The following is a 16,950-nucleotide window of genomic DNA, read 5'->3' as shown; positions in this document are numbered from 1 at the left end:
ATCCAAACTACTCAAGGTACTCTACAATCTGGCCTCAAACTCTCTTTCCCACTTTACTCCTCCAATCTAGCCAAACTTGTGTCCATTACATACTTCTCACTTTGCTGTTTTAGTTCCTTTGCTCCAACTGTAGTCTCTATGTGGAATATCATCACCATCTGACAACTAACTTGACATTCAATTCAAATACCAATTACTTCAAGTAGCAGCCCCCTTATCACTTCTGAACTCTCCTTCCCTGAGCTCCCCTAATCTGTTCATTATGTCTAAGATTTACACATCACTTGGTAATTAGCATAACACAGTAATTAAAAAGAATTTTACCCTCCCCAACCCATTACCTCATAGAAGCAAAGAGCTATATCTCATAGGTGTTTTTATTTCAGAACTAATAATATAGAAACAATAGTAAAAGCACTGAGAATATGTAAGGGATAGTTCAAAAGAGGGAGTAAGGGAGCAGAGCCATGGACATTGCTTTGGAGCTACCATATTTACTAGTCAGAAGAAAAATGGGAGGACAATAAAAAAAAAAGTATAAATAGCCTCTCAAGTCATTATTTAAGACTTTTGTAACCTATGGAAACAGAAATAAAGCTTACAAATGAGGATCCAGAAGACAGCTAGGGACAGGTACTGATTAACTTTTAAATACCATTAGAAAGAGAGAATTCCAAAGATCATTGATAGCAAAAAATTTTAATTTGTTATGAAAGATTTCTGATGTTTGAAATCAATATACCTTTCTATCCTGGTTGGTATTTTTATTTTTTAAAAATGTACAGTGACTAGTTTAAAGAAGTCAACTTCTACTCCAACAACCTAAAACACTGACAAGAAAACTTGTTAATTCTAGGGAAAGAAATGTTTAAGACCATAAATACTTTAAACGACTAAATTCTAGAGCCAAGCATAAAGAACTTCCACACATAATTCCAACTTCATGTTAAATTTCTCATGTTAACAAGACAGAAAAAAGCATAAAAGACAGAACCAATTAACATCAGCTATAGTAAACAGCTTTAGTGCCATCTAATTAAACATAATAATGAGCGTGTAGCCAAGGAATAACACCACACCTACTATTTATTGTAATCAAAAGAGAATTGTCAAGATCATAAAATAAAATGGAGAAAACTAAGAGAGTAGAGAAAGAATGAAAAGAGGTATACGTAATTCAATTTTCGAAGAAATGAACATCTATCAGATCAATTCCCAGGTTTAAAAGTTATCTTTTCCAAAAAGTTCACATACTACATTGCCACTGGAATGCACAAGTACCAAGAAGCCCTTGGCTAAATATAGGTCTATAGTTCATTTACATTATAATAAAACCAAGGCATTTCCAATATACAGTCTAGAAAAAAAACTTTAGAATAACTTTGCTTTACAAAAAAAAACAAAACAAAACCCACTTAAGACTCTTGCAATAACCCAGAAACTGCACTTGCATTCTAGAAGAATGAAGTAAGAGTATTTAAATTTAAGTAATTTCTCCTACAAGCTATCTTCTGGAGTCTCCAAGCTCACCCATGGAAGCTGAATGCCTTTTTCTCTTTCTAACTAAAGGCTGTAGCATTAAGAGTGTAATTCTGTATTCCTGCTCCCTTCCCCTAAAAGTAAAGACTTCCGTGGGGACAATGGTGATGGTATATATCTAAGTAACTCTGAAAATATTCCCCCAAACCATATAAAAAAACAAGGCAGGAGAAGGAAATTCTACACAAAACCATGCTTTCAGCATAGCCTTGAAGACAAAGAATGCTGATACTGCAAAACAAACATGAGTGAAATCAGAAAAATCACCAAATCCTAGCAATTGATCTCTCAGGCTGTCACTCCACTCCTACTAGAACACAGACATGGTGGCAAGGAGGCTAGCAAAGGAGCACCAGGGTCATTTGCAATGACCATGAAAACTAAGAAATCTGAATATACTGGAAAAGTGTCTGGGCAGATCAGAACACTGACGCCAGGTAAGAAAGTTCAAAGTTCTGGTGATTTAAAGGAACAGGTGCCATTTAAGGCACTAGCTGCTACAAAACGGGGCACAACTTTGAAACACATAGCTTCCGGGGGAGAAAATGGGAAAAAGGAAGGGAAGAGTGTCCTTTTGCAACTGGATAGTAAAGGGAAAAAGAGAAAGGATAAAATTAAGGTCTTGCAAGACCAAAGAGAATTATAAAATTGGAATTCTCACAATCCTTCTCCAACCATTAAAACCAAAACCACCCAACAGGACTGTTCCTTACTGACAGAAGAGGGCACCATTAAACTAGGAATACTGTAAAACACCCCAATACCATAAAAATGAACAAAAGAAAAGTGAAATCCAGAAAATCAGGACACTGAATCTGACACATATCAACTGAGGAAAAACCCCTGCCCAAAAACAACTTCCAACAACCTCAACAACAAAGCAGGAAAAAAGGTAAGTCAATACTCCAAATAGAATTAAAGATATTCAGAAAACGCATTTAAGGATACAAAAACCACTCTGAATCAGAAACTCAAAAACTAAAAACAAAAATGGACAAAACACAAAGAGAAACTTTAAAAGGTGAATCAATTTTTAAAAAGAAATGGAAAAAATAAAAAAATTATTACAGAAATGCAGAATAAATTACAAGGAATCCAAGAGAATAAACTCAAATGAAAATGAGCTACCACAGCCTACCACAAGAGTTATGAGCCACATCCATCCACATTTGGTGTTATTTTTTCATCTGATTTCAGGGAATTGTCTATCTACCACTTCATAACCACTCACAAGCCACAACCCTTCCAACACTCATATAAGGAAACTTCATCTCTTTTCCGTAGTAACGTGCCATATTTACTATGCATGACTTAAACATTCAACACGTCTAAAACCATGTTGTTATTTTAAATATATTAGGTCTCTCTTTTTAATGTGTCACTGACAAAGTTTTTGAGTATTATTTCCCTAACTCCCATGAACCCTGTGGTTTTTACATATGACTTTGCATAGCATTAGATTTTTAGGAACATGTATACTGAGTCATAGTAGAACTGACTATAGAAGTGTATGTGTGGGTTATTAGTTGATGCATATATTTCTTAGCTCTGCTGAAAGGCAGACAGTGACACCCCAATAGCAATGAACATACCTAGCACCCAGACCTCAGATTCTCAATGTCATCTTCCAATAAAAGGGTCAGGGCTCTTTGGAAAAGAGGGTAATTCCAGAGCTGGGACAGGTAAAATATAAACGAACCTGGAGTTTCCTGTAGTACCAGAAAGTAGGGAAGTTCTTGAAAAAAAGACGAAGACATGTCAAAAGGACACCACAAGAGTCAAACAGGAGGGGCTTTCAATGGCTAACGCTGGATAATTTGAGCAATAAAATAAATAATGATAGCATCAAATTATAGCCTACAAAATAAATACCTTTGAATCTATACTGACATAAATAACTGAAAAAAATAAATGAGAGAAATGACAGCTTTTCAAAACAGAGGCATTTCAATTGGTAAATGGGAAAGGAACAAAAAAAAAAACCTACAAAATTGCTATTAGGTAACTACTACAGCAATACAGGTATCCCCCACTTTTTGAAAGTTCACATTAAGCAACTTCACCTTCATTATGGAAGACCTGCAATAGTACCTGTTTTCTAACTGAAAGAAATATGGAAAGGATTTTTACTTTTAAGAAAAAAAGGCAAAAAGAGGGAGGGGGAGAGGAAGGGAAAGGGCAGAAATAGCGTTCAGCTTCTATTTTGCAATTAGCCATTACAGAAGCAGCACACACCCTGAGCAGCAGCACCAAGAGCCTTCCCAGGTAACTACACAGCAACTCACTGTAATCTCAAGCTGCCATAGCTTGGATTTTTGTTTGTGACCATCTGTGCTTTATCTCAATTTAGTGTGTGCATCCAATAACATGACGTGTCACAGGTATCAGAAAAGCCTAAAGAGGTTATTTTTTTAGTCAAAAACCTCAAAAACTTTCCATATAAATTAATGGCAATGGATTCTTTTTTTTTTTTAAGATTTTATTTATTTATTTGACAGACAGAGATCACAAGTAGGCAGAGAGGCAGGCAGAGAGAGAGGGAGAAGCAGGCTCCCCGCTGAGCAGAGAGCCCGATGTGGGGCTTGATTCCAGGACCCTGGGATCATGACCCGAGCTGAAGGCAGAGGCTTTAACCCACTGAGTCACTCAGGTGCCCCGGTAATGGATTCTTTACACCAGTGCAGCTTTAGGAAAGTTTCACAGGAAAACTCTATTATCAGATAGTGAAGAAAGTCTGGAATTGTTGCAGGTTAAGTTCCACCCATGAATGCTAAAAACAAGTGAAAGTTTGAGAAGAAACAGGAAATTAACATACTCTCAAAGTATCTCCAAAATAGTTATCATTTTCCAAGAGAAAAACTGTCACTTTACAATGTTGAAACCAGCAGAGACCACCTTAATACTCAAGATTAACACCACCAGTAATAAGATATTGACATCATGCTCTCCTGATATAAAATGTATCTCTTGATATGCTACCATTACTTCAATGGTGTTACTGCCAAAAATGCAAATTCCAAGTTAATCGTAAGAAAGCATCAGAGAAATTCAAATTGGAAGACATTCTATAAAATAATGACCAGTACTCCTCAAAAGCATCCAGGTCAAAAGGACATGAAAAGAATGAATTAATATCACAGATGTGAGGAGACTGTACGACAAATAAGTGCAATGTGGATCCTGGGCTGGATCCTAGAACCGGAAAAAAAAATAAAAAGTCATTAGGAAAAAGAAACTGATGAAGTGCAAATAAGATATTTAGTTTATAGTATGTTAATATTAATTTCCTGGGTTTTATTATTATATCACGGTGGTCCAACATTAGGGGAACAATCTATACCATTTTTGCAACTTTTCTCTAACATTATTCCACAATAATTTTTTTAAGTAAAAATAAAAAGAATACTCACAAAATGATTAGTCTAGTTTTTACAAAAATTTACTAAGTAAATTATAATTCCCATGGCAATTCAAAATATAATTCATCAATGACATGGCATCACTTTGCTCCAGCATTAATATCCAACTCATTATATGGGAAGAACAGATAAATGCTGCAATGTGATTATTTGTTGAGACGTAAACTGCAGAAGGATATGCACACCTGATGTCATTTTGTCAAGCTTTAAAACATGAAAAACACTGTATGTTATTCAGCAATATATATGCTCTTTAAAAAATGAATAAGAAAGATAAATCCTGATTTAAGATAACGATTACCTCTATAGAAGAAAAAAGGGCAACAGGATTGAGAAAGATCCGTGACATTCATCCTGCTAGTATTCATTACATTATTCACTCTAATTTTTGTATGCCAGTTATGTTTCATAATTTTTAGCTACACTGAGAACCACTGATATTTTTAGCTATCTGGGGCAACAGTCTCGTGCTTTGTTTACCAAAAAAAAAAAAAGTTTTCATTGTTGTGGGGTTTGTTTAACAAGACAATCTTACTAAGAAGACCATATTTGAAATTTTTCATTTCTATTTTCCAAACCAAACAATGTAAACCTTAAGATCATCTAAAATAGGGTCCTCTGCATTAGGACAGACATATCCTTTGGCTTTTTTTATAGATGTGTATACAGATCCTCTCTGTTTTGAGATCACTTCATACCTTCACTTCCACGGCCAAATCCCAAGGCCCTGTCATTACCAGGAAGTCTCCCCCTTCTGACCATACCTTTTTATCCTTTCAGGCACTCTCTCTCACGAGTACACTCATCCTAGTCCTCTCACACCTGCTCTTCCTCCTATGCTTCCTATTTCAGTAAACTACCTATTTATTCCCTCAGTTGTCCAAGCCATAAACCTAGTCATCACTCTTAACTTTCTCTTTCACCTTCCATATGCCCTCTATCACTGAATGCTTTCATTCTACCTCTTATATATCTCTCAAATCCACCTATTTCTTCTATCCTCATCCTACACCACAGTCCAAGCCACCTTACCTCTTTTAACTAATTTGCTGTAACACCCTCCTAATTATTCTTCCTGCCTACCACTTTTAACTCTCTCCAAAGAATTCTCCACAGTGCAATCAGTATTATCTTTTTAATTAATTTCCTCCCAGTGTTAAGATACTTTGATTTTCCCTAGGATGAAGTTCAAATTCCTTAATACAGCTTAAGGGCTCTTCATAATCTGGCCCCGATTTATGTCTTTAGCCCCTTCTTTCACTACTCCTATGGTACTTGCATGAGCCATCGATACTGTACTACTCAGTTTCTCCAAGCAATCCAAACTCTCCAAGTGTATCTCCTGTCCTTAACACAGGTCTGGTAAACTACCTACCCTCTTCACAAAGCTAAGTCCTCTTGAGGTTTCAAACTAAACTAAAGGTGTCACTTCTCTGGGATAAATTTTCCTGGCCTCCCTGAAACTGGGTTAATTGCCCCTTCTATATGCTCCTATATATCGAGCATGTAGCAAAGTGGATAATAAACACATATATGTCCACACTCTCACCTGCCTATGAAAGCCAAGCCTGTTCACTGTGTTCCTCATTACTGAGGCCAATGGACTGAATGAATAAAGTAATAAAGACCAAACTGCAAAATAAATTGCCAAAAACACAATACTTACAAAGATAATTCCTGGCCCAGGTGCACAATACTCTTTCCACTATACTTTTTGGCACTTAATTTTATGTTCATAAACAATTCAGTGTTAATTAGGTATAAGGCATGTAACACAGAGTTTAAAAGGATCTAGATATCACCTCATTTTACAATTAAAGAGATGCCCAGAAAGGTTATTACCTCCTGAAGAACAAAACACTGTTAAACAGCAATGCCAACATTAGGTATTTTGATGCTCTTTATTATATATTTTAATCTCAAGGAATTAAGTTTTTAAAATTTTAAAATTGTGAAAAACTTTAAAGTTTTTCCTTTCTTCTAAGATAGTAGCGTTATTAAAAACAGAACAAATGAATCACCAATTCACTTAAAAGTTTCCACAAAATTACCTAGAATGTTATAACAAACATAAGAATATTTAATTATGGTGTAAGAGTAATAAAGATAATCTGAGTCATTATTATAATTATATATTATAAGCAACACATGGATATCAACAGTGTTCAAGGCACTGTGGAACACATTCACTGAATATACAAAGAGATATAAAACAGGATTCCTAACTCCCAAGAAGCATACAATATGTTTAGGAAAACAAAAACCAACCATTATAGAATTAAATAGAAAAATTAGGTGAAAGGAATCACTTAAATTATTAACACTTTCAAAGGAAAAGACTTTCTTCTAAGGAGTTTCAGAAATGTAAAGAGAAATCTATTGCCTGAGAAATCAGCATAAACTCAGTATAGGGTTGGTCAGCTGACAAAGTTCTAAAACAATGAGAGTCCACTAGCAAGGAGCTTACCAATGGCCCAGTTCTTGGTTTCTAAATAGTCTTACCCAGTAAGAGAAACCAGGACTCCTTGTAGAAATGGCTGATTCTAGGACAGCAGCAGGAAAAGCAGATGATGAGCCTGGAATATATTATTGTCCCAAAAGTAAGGAAGTGCTCCAAACATGACAGAAACATGTCAAAGCAATCAGTGAGTAAACTGAAGGGTTTCTCACTGGCCAAATCAGAGTTAACTTAGAACTGACAGTAATCAAGTCTAATCTGCTTAATAAAAAAGAATCTATTGGGGCACCTGGGTGGCTCAGTGGGTGAAACCTCTGCCTTCAGCTAAGGTCATGATCTTGGGATCCTGAGATCAAGCCCCGCATCGGGCTCTCTGCTCAGCGGGGAGCCTGCTTCTCCCTCTCTCTCTGCCTGCCTCTCTGTCTACTTGTGATCTGTCTGTGAAGTAAATAAATAAAATCTTAAAAAAAAAAAAAGAAGAACTATGAATTTATATTGATATTAAGTAAGCAAATGGGAAGTAAAAGCTCTTCTTCACAACAGATTGCCAACTATTAAATGCTGAAGAATAGCTAGACAAACACCATTTTGGAACCCCTGTGTAATAACGGACTCAGGCAAGAATTAGCAATGAATGCTAAAACCATTATGTGAACATTTTTGGGAGGACAAAATATTTACACAGTATGAAAGTGCCTCCCCACAGATTATTCAACAATAACAATGAAGCAATGATAACTTTTACACGAGAAAACTGGCAGGCAAACCTTAACTAAGTGATCCAAGTAAACATCACCAACAAAGGGTCAAACTAACATCATACTGCCCCCGATGCGCTGCATTGAGAGATATATCATCACTTATTTGGCTGTCCCGCCAGAAATGCATAACCTGTATCTAACAACAATGAAGCAATATGACAAACTCAAACTGATGGACATCCTACAAAACAAAGGGCCTATACTCTTCAAAACTATTAATGTCAGGAAAAAGAAAAAGTTGAAGGACTGTTTCAGATTAAAGGAGACAGAAGATATGAAAACTAAAATGCAATAGATAATACTGTATTAGAAAACATGCTATTAAAAGATATTATTGGCACAACTGAAGAAACTTCAACATAAACTATACACTAAATCATAGTACCAATATTAAATTTCTTGAATCCATCATACTGTGGTTACATAAGATTATGTCTTTGTTCTTAGGAGATATCAATTGAAGCATTTAAGGGTTAAGGATCACAATGTGTGCAATGTACTCTCAAATGGTTCATTAACAAAAATAATCATAATAGGAAAAGGAAGAAAAGGGAAAAGAGGGGGAGAAGAGGAGGAAGAGAAGGAAAAAGAGACCAAGAGAGTGAATTCCTGCTATTACAACAAATGTTGAGCTCAATGACATTATATAATATGCTTAATACGTGGTTTCCTTGTTAGCAAAGTACACAGTGCATTAATGCAGCATTTCCATCCATCCCCCATATGCATCTAGAATGTTTTGCCTCAAATGATTTGCCTCTGATTTTAACTGAATAAACTTGCATCTTTGGCATACTCCAGAAGATGTAATCAAGGAGCTTCAAACTATAAATAAAACAAAATAGTAATATCTATTTTCAGACTTTAGGGCCACCCTGCAAATACAAAAGAAATGATAAAGCAATTGTGCTAATAAACATTAACAATCCATGTATACAGGTGGACCAGTATATGAGAGTTCATTGTACTTTCCTGTAAGTTTTTTCCAAAAACAAAATGTTTAAAAACAAAACAAAAGAAAACAAAAAACCCAGCCGTACTGAAATGTTACTTCAGGAAACAGAGCCATTTGTGAAAAACAAAATCTTAACTCCCAGATTCTTTTCTCCTTTTCCCTTCATAATCCATATCAAATTAAGTTTTAAAACCATTATGATAAAGATTTTCAGTATTAAGATAAGCATTTTGCCAAAGTAGTCCTCAAATCTTTTAAAAAGCCCATTTGCAAGTCAGCTGTGCAGAATGTGGAATGATTTTCACTATTACAAATAGTGGTTAAGTTTCTAATGTTGGCCACAAAAGCTCTTTGATAAATCTTCATTAGCAATACAGTTGAACTGGTATTGTATTTCATGTATATTGTGTTAAATTGCACATCCCCCTAGCCTTTCTGAAATAAGGTGAAAGGATAAACTGAAGGGAGGGAATGCTGGTTAGTAAGGAACAACCAGTAATCAATTATAATTTATAACACTATTTTTACTAAGTTATGCATTTGAAATGGGAAATATAGCCCTCAGACAAGATGGCTACTCACTGCCCAGGAAGAAGGCAAAATGGAATCTCAGGAAATGCCAATGGTCTAAACAGCTCTGACATTCCTGCCCTGACCCAGAATGCTGACATGTTAATATGCATAGAATACACATAAGGCAGTATTTTAAAGTCTGAAAAGCACCTTTATAATTTTTAAAGTCTGACTTGGATAAACTGATTTGTTTGGTCACGTTAGTTGATTAGGAAATCATCGTCCACTCAACATTTACTGGGCATTCACTATGCACCATGACAGACTGCTAGGTACTAAGCATATATGAAGAACAAAACAGTCTTTGACACAGGAACTCTGAATAGCTGAAGAAAATGACATCAATTACAATCCTTTAAATATTCTAAAAAGGGAATTACTCTTCAAATAGTGTCTGTATCAAGAGCAAGGGAGACAAATTTTGTCTAGACTAAAATTGCTATCATACATGACACCTGAGCTACAACTTAAAGGTAAGAGCATTCCAATCTCTGGCAAAAACATGAACAAAAATACAGAAGCACTAATTCAAATATTTCTGTCTTCTGCCTGTCAGGCAGCGGGCTAATACCTGGGGAGACAGTTATCAACAAGACAGACACTGCCTCTGCCTTCACAGAGTTTACATTCAGGTTACGGGAAAAGACAATAAATAAGCTATAACTAAACAAATAACATGTGTACAAATTATATTAAGTGTCTTGAAGGAGATAAAATGCATGAGAGACTAACTAACAAGGTATAACATTAAAAAGGATGGCTGGAGTGACAAAGTGAGATTTGGGTCAAATTCCACAGGGTTAGGCCAGCCACCTTATGAAGAGCACCTTAACCAGGCAGTGCAAAAAGTGCAAAAGACCCTAAAATAAGAAAGGATGCAAAAAATGTAAAGAATAGTAAAAGCACTGTGCGGCTGGCGTACAATAAGTGAGAAGAATAAGGAGAAGTAGAAAGATTATTCAGGACCATTCAGGAGACGTACAGACTATTTCAAGAGGAATGGGAAGTCACTGGAAGATTTTAAGCAAAGAACATGATATAGGATCTTAAAATGATCCCTAGGGCAGCTCTGTGAAGAACAGACTTCTGAGGAACAAGCCCAGTCAGGAAGCTACTGCAGCAACTCATGTAAGAGATAATGCCCTGCAATAAAGAGGTGGCAGTGAAGACTAAGCGGTGGACTGGCTCAAGATAAATTCTGAAGGACAAGAGAACGTGTGGATAGACTGGATTTGAGAGGAAAGAAAAAGAATCCAGAGTGGTATCTTTAAGTTTTTGGCATGAGTGCTGCCATTCATTGCAAGGGGGAATGGCCAGTGAGGACAGAGAGCTTGGGGATAGGAGGGAGGAAGAAGGTTGGGGAAGAGAAATAAATAGCTATATTTCAGTCACATGGCTAATACTATGTTTGAGATTCCAACTAGATTTCCGAGTGGATATCAAGCTCGGGAAAATTCTGGGCTAAAAAAATAAAAGTGGGAGTCATCAGCCTGAAAATACATGGCATTTTCAGGGACGAGCAAACAGCTGGCCTTAACTGGGTCATAGAAACTGAAGGGTAATGGCTGACAATGAGCCTGAAGAAATCAGATAGAATCATATAAAGTGAACCATGACTAATAACAGCAATAGCAGAAACAACAGTGACAGTAATAGTAGGGGAAAAAATACTGTATTTTAGGTACCAAGCACTATGCTAAAAGCTTTATAACATACATCTCATTTAATCCTCTCAACAACTCTATGAAAAAGGTAATACTATAAGCACTATTTTATACCCCAAGCCTCAAGAAGACTGAGAAATTGCCAAAGAACAGTAAGTGCCAGAGTGGGTATTCTAGTTTAGGCAATCTTGATTATAGAGGCTAATCTCTTATTCCTTAAATTACTGCCTCTCTACTGATTTTATGTCTTCAATGTTCCCCTTAAAAGAATGATATTTACATATGAATTTTAGAAATACAATTCCAGTCTCCATGTAAAAGGTTAATTGCTAGGGGTTAAGAGGTGAGACAAGCAAATTCAGTATTAGTCAAAGCAAGAGCACCTTGTTTTACTTAGCCAACAGTTACAAGTTATTTCACAGGTTGAGTATCCCTTTGTTCCAACGGTCACAAATCATACCTCAAACTAATCCAAGTCAACATGTATAACATGCTGCTTGTAACAAAAATAACCTGGTAAAAAGGTCTAGCTTATGCAGCATAAATTTACCACCCACTATCAAAATATTTCTCAAAACATAACTTTACTGATGGTTGAATTCTTTTTTAAGTTCATAAAGTTTATATTTTTGTATACAGGAGAAAATGAAATTAGTACTGACTCAAGACAACCATAAAAAGATATGCCTTCAATGATATTTATTAAAAGTCTGATCAACTAGTGTCTGTTTTTCATCCAGGTTAAAAATTCCTCTGGTTTTCAGCATCATCAGTTATTAAACTAACAAAGTAAATTATCTGCTGTCATACACCAATGTTCAAATATTTGGTATTTTATCCACCTCACAAATTTTTTTCTAAACTCATAAGCTTGTGATTTCATCGAGTGATTACTAAGACAATCCAGTATTAAATAAAATATTAAATTTAGTAAATATCACCTGAGTTCAGTAAATGCAAGTAATTATTAAAACCGGTAAGTAACAAACATCTGTATAAAAACATAGTATTTATTAAGCAAGTGTCAACATATATGCTATGCATGAGACTAATAGGCTTATACTCTTTATAGTAAACTGGACACAGAGTCCATTAATGACACAGATAAAGCATACACAGACAAAATCATTTCATTCCGTACAGCAGTAAAATGACATATAAAAGCTTAAAGATTACCCACTATAGAAGAGCTATTTTTAAAAATATACCTATATTCCAGACAGGCAATAAAAATATTTTTCTATCTTCAAATTTTAAATACTGTATGTTGAAGACAACTCCCCCAGATAATTCCTAAAAGACGTATTTCATGGAAGAGTAGGGAAAATACTTATATTTAACTCTAATTTTTTAAATATTTGGAGAAACTTTTGGAGGTTACAATCAATGACTGCAGATCAAAAACCTCATATAGAACAGCCAAATAAACATTTTATGTATAATGTGATAATGCATTTAAAGTGCTGGTAGTTTTACACCCCAAAAAATGTATGACATTCTCCTGTATTTATATATTATATGAAGTCCTTTTGGTCACAGACACTAAACTTTCAGGTACTGGGCAGAGTATGTATACAGTCTTCAAAGGAAATAAGGGAATGTATAGAAAAATGGATATGTGGAGGAAGGGATGAAGGGAGATCAGGCAATATATATTTTTGTACATTAAGCCTTGGGTAGTATGCTAGGAACTCTCACACCCATGATTTCATTTAATGCTAACAATTCTATGGGGAAAGTAGTATAATTCCTTCCCATTTTATAGAAGATGTCTCATAACTTAACAAGTGGCAGAGCTGGGATCCGAACCAAGATGTAATGACAAAGTCTTGCAAACACAGCAGGACGTGTCAAAGTGTTCTTTTGCAGGAGGTTATCTAACTGGAAGATTGATTTGATTTTCCATATTTCATAATCTCTTATTACTTAAATATTAGAAGGCCCTCACTTCTCAATTTATGAAGAATGTTCACAGATTTTCTTTCTAATCTTGAAAAAAGCAATACTGATCATGTTCAACCCACAAAACAATATTTTCATTGCGCTACCACTAATTAAAAAAAACTTCAGCTAAACTCTGTAGCATTCATATGTACCATGACCATGTCTCCATAAAGGAAAAAAAAAGAAAAAAGGACTATGGTGTGATTGAAAGGCAAAATATTGGAAACTAAGACTGCCCACAGAAAATTCAAGACTATCATCATTGTATGTTAGACTAAATTTCTCTGCCAGACTTGTAAGCAACAAAGAAGAAAAAAGGTAGCTTTCCAAAATCTGACTGACATGACATGACATGACATGCTACTTCCCAAAAACAAACTGGCTTATAGTTTCCTCCTCATAAATCAGAACACAAATCTATTGAAAAATTTAACTGAAATATTTCAAATTTCAAAATCATGTTCTAATAAAAAACACTTCCGTAACTACTTAACCACCCACAAAATACACTGATTTCTCTCTTGATAACCAATGAGCAACGCTGCTATTGCTTGAATATTAATAAAATTAATATTAACCTTTATTGCATTCTAAGAGAAAAATAACAAAGCTATAATGCAATTGCCTTGAAAAATAAAACATCACCACTTGAAACAACTCAATATATATTTCAAAGATTACTTCCGGTTGCATTTACAAAAAACAATCTTTGACACACATACCCACTAAAGAAACATAGAAACTCTAAGAATTTGGAAGATTATTCTCAAACCATAACTCAACACCGTGATGTTACAATTACTATTTCTGAGCCCCTATAAGCTACTTTCCTTTCACTGAACACCCCCTACCTCTCATTCCCTCAGCATTTTAAACTTTTGCTGGGAAGTAAATTAAGAAGTTAAACATAATTTTATCGCTTTTGTTCCAAGAAAAAACATGGTTTTATATATAATAATAATGTGAATTAAATGAAATAGACATGCAAATAATTATGTTTAGAAAAGTTATTGTTACCTCACCACCCCTGACTGCTTTAACAAGTAAGCTTCTATTGGAAGCACTCTTCCAACAGAATTGTTAAAGACTGGGTCTGCAAACTAAATCACTAGCTTTAGCTCTTCACAGAGTTTTATTATATTAGTATCACCACAACTTTTTGTTCACTGAGAATTAAAAGTGATTCCAGAATCAATTAGTGCATCATCATATAGAACTAATCTTAATATTTTGTAGGATACATGTGCTCCTTATATTTGTTATAAAGTCTAAAACTGGCATCCACTTTAATGAAAACACTTTAAACCTTTCTCCTAAAACAAAAGTTGTCATTCACAGGAAAAAAGGAACCCTCCAAAAATACACCAGAAAAAAAAAGAACCCAAAACAAAAATGTACATACAAAAACCATTAATAGCACAACACAGTTATTTTATCTTCACTTTATAAATTCATATTAAAATAAGTGCCATTTTTGTGTTTTCATATAAAAAAAATTTTAAGCTATTTTGTTTACCTTTTCCACAGACTGTTCAAGTACTGCCAAGGTAACAGACTTTAAAAAGTGACAACTGGAGTACTTGGCAGTTGCCAAAACAACACAGCTGGATTCTTAAAGAGAAAATACTCTTGTGTAACGTACACCTCATCACAGTTTGAAGAACCTTCTCTTCATACAGTAATAGATGATACGAGACACAGGGAAAACATGCTGTGCTTAAAAAAAAAAAAAAAACTTGAAAAAATTTAGACATTTGTTTAAAAATTCTTATACCATTGTTAGCACATCACAGCAGGCCTTCCTAACAGCACACTAATTGTAGTACCAATCTTGTAAACTAAAATGCAGGTCAACACTATACTGCACTTCTTTAACCTACACACGGCTTCCCTACTGGACCATAACAGGGGGCTCGCTTCGTATCCCCAGAAATCATACTTCAGGTCTGAATCACATTTTTATAGTTACACTTTCATGGGAGGGTGGGTGGTTTTTCTAACTCAGGGATGCTCACATCTTCGAAACTTGTTTGCACTATCTCAACAACCAATTTAATCCTGCTGTTCGAAGACAGGATTATCGAACTAAAAGGCAAAGTTTGTACCACATAAAACCTTCCCCGAGAGCTGAGATCTAGCGGGACGTCAGGGCAGCTAGCTGTTCCCGCTGCAGCCCTCGCTTCCCCGCGACGTCTCCCTGCACCCGAGGGCGTCCGCACCCCGCAGGTGCCCCTAGCCCGGGCCGCCTCCCGGCCCGCCCCAAGTACCGACCCGGCCACTGACATCTCCGCACACGCGCCGAGAGTTCGGACCTAAATGTTCCGCCCGCTTCGACCAACCTTCTCCCAAAGCAGAAGTGGGGGAACTTCTTCAAGTCCAACCACAGTGCAGAGCGCCCCTGGCACGAGGGGTCAATTCCTTTGGGGAGACCCGGGCGCGGACAGCAGGAGTGAAGAAAGGGCCTTCGGGCGTTCCGCCCCGGAGAGGCTCCGGGCCCCCAGGGAACTCCCTCAACTTTCAAGGAGGCGTCGTCCACCACCGCCCCCCAGCCCCAAACGCGGTGCGCGCCCGGGGAGGCTCCTTGCGCGGAGCCCGCGCGGCCGAGCCTCCCTCCGCCAGCCCGCGACACCGGTCAGACCCCGGGCCCGCCCTCGGGGCACCCCGCCCCCACCACCGCGGGCGCCTCGCCCCTCCGCGCCCACCCCGCGCGACCACCCCGAGCCGCCTCCCCGCACCCCACCCTCCCTGCCGCCGCGCGCCCGGGACCCCGGCCCCCTGCCAGCCGGACGCCGCCCAGCCCTGCCGTCCCCGGAGCCCCGCGGGCGCCCCTCCTCGGCCGCGCCGCCCCCCGCCCCAGCGCCCCCCAGCCCCTACCCGGCCCCCTCGCCGAGACGCCGCCCCCTCTGGCACCGCCGGCCTCGCGGACCGCGCCCCGCCGACGCGGCCCTCACCGTGTCTCCGGCGCAGCTGGCGAGCGCACACACGCTGCAGCCCGGGCCAGCCACCAGCGCTCCGCGCCGCCCGGAGCCGCCTCCTTCAGCCCGGGACTCGCCGGGACATCCGCGCACGGATCCCCACACCGGGGCTATTTTTAGGAGACAGGCCCCGGCCAGACCGGAACTCGTTCCTGCCGCCGCGCGTGCGCACTACGGCCGCGGTCCTGGTGTCCCTCCGCCAGCCTCGCCTATCCCTCCCTTCCCCTCGGCTCCCTCTCTCTTTTTTCCCTTGAGGTTTCTGTTCACAGCTGACTTATCCTCTCGGTGGGTCCTAGAGTACTTAGAATGGGAAAGACGAGGGTGCGGGCAAAGAGCGTCCCAGTGGAAGCAAAGCGCTACTCCACAAGGACGCGAGGGGCGGACTATGTTTTTCCGGGTGGGTGAGGAGACGGATCACCCGGCACAGGAAGGAGATGACGGCGGTTTGGCGCCGGGGCTACAGGCTGGAGCTCGCTTCCCTCTGAAGGACCGTGTTCTCCTGGAAGGGATACTGGTCACTTGATGAGGGCCTAGGCGCCTCCCAGGGCGGGGCGGCCCGGCGGCGTCGCGCCCTGCAGCCCCAGCCTCCCCCGCCGCTGCCTCCCGGACCAGCCCGCTGGGGCCGGGACCGGGAGCGGCTTTAGTGACGCGGCGCGTGGCAA

At 38.4% G+C, this 16,950-nt stretch overlaps 1 protein-coding gene across 10 annotated transcripts in view; it reads right to left on the bottom strand.

Moving 5' to 3' along the window:
* Window positions 1-16,458, bottom strand: part of MEF2A (myocyte enhancer factor 2A) — a 155,294-nt gene extending 138,836 nt beyond the window's left edge. For 5 of the 10 annotated variants that reach the window (XM_080809533.1, XM_080809525.1, XM_080809527.1 and 2 more), the window contains exon 1: window positions 16,265-16,386. The gene's annotated coding sequence lies outside the window, so the exon portion shown is untranslated. Of the gene's footprint in view, window positions 1-15,652; window positions 15,941-16,264 lie in introns of those variants that run through there. The other 5 variants (XM_080809524.1, XM_080809528.1, XM_080809530.1 and 2 more) reach the window with 2 other exon arrangements.
* Between the last annotated feature and the right edge of the window lie 492 nt (window positions 16,459-16,950).

This window comes from Martes martes, assembly GCF_963455335.1.
Source record: "Martes martes genome assembly, chromosome: 7".
NCBI lineage: Eukaryota > Metazoa > Chordata > Mammalia > Carnivora > Mustelidae > Martes > Martes martes.
The sequence above is the reverse complement of the archived record's forward strand: the minus strand, read 5'-3'. Positions and strand labels throughout refer to the sequence as shown.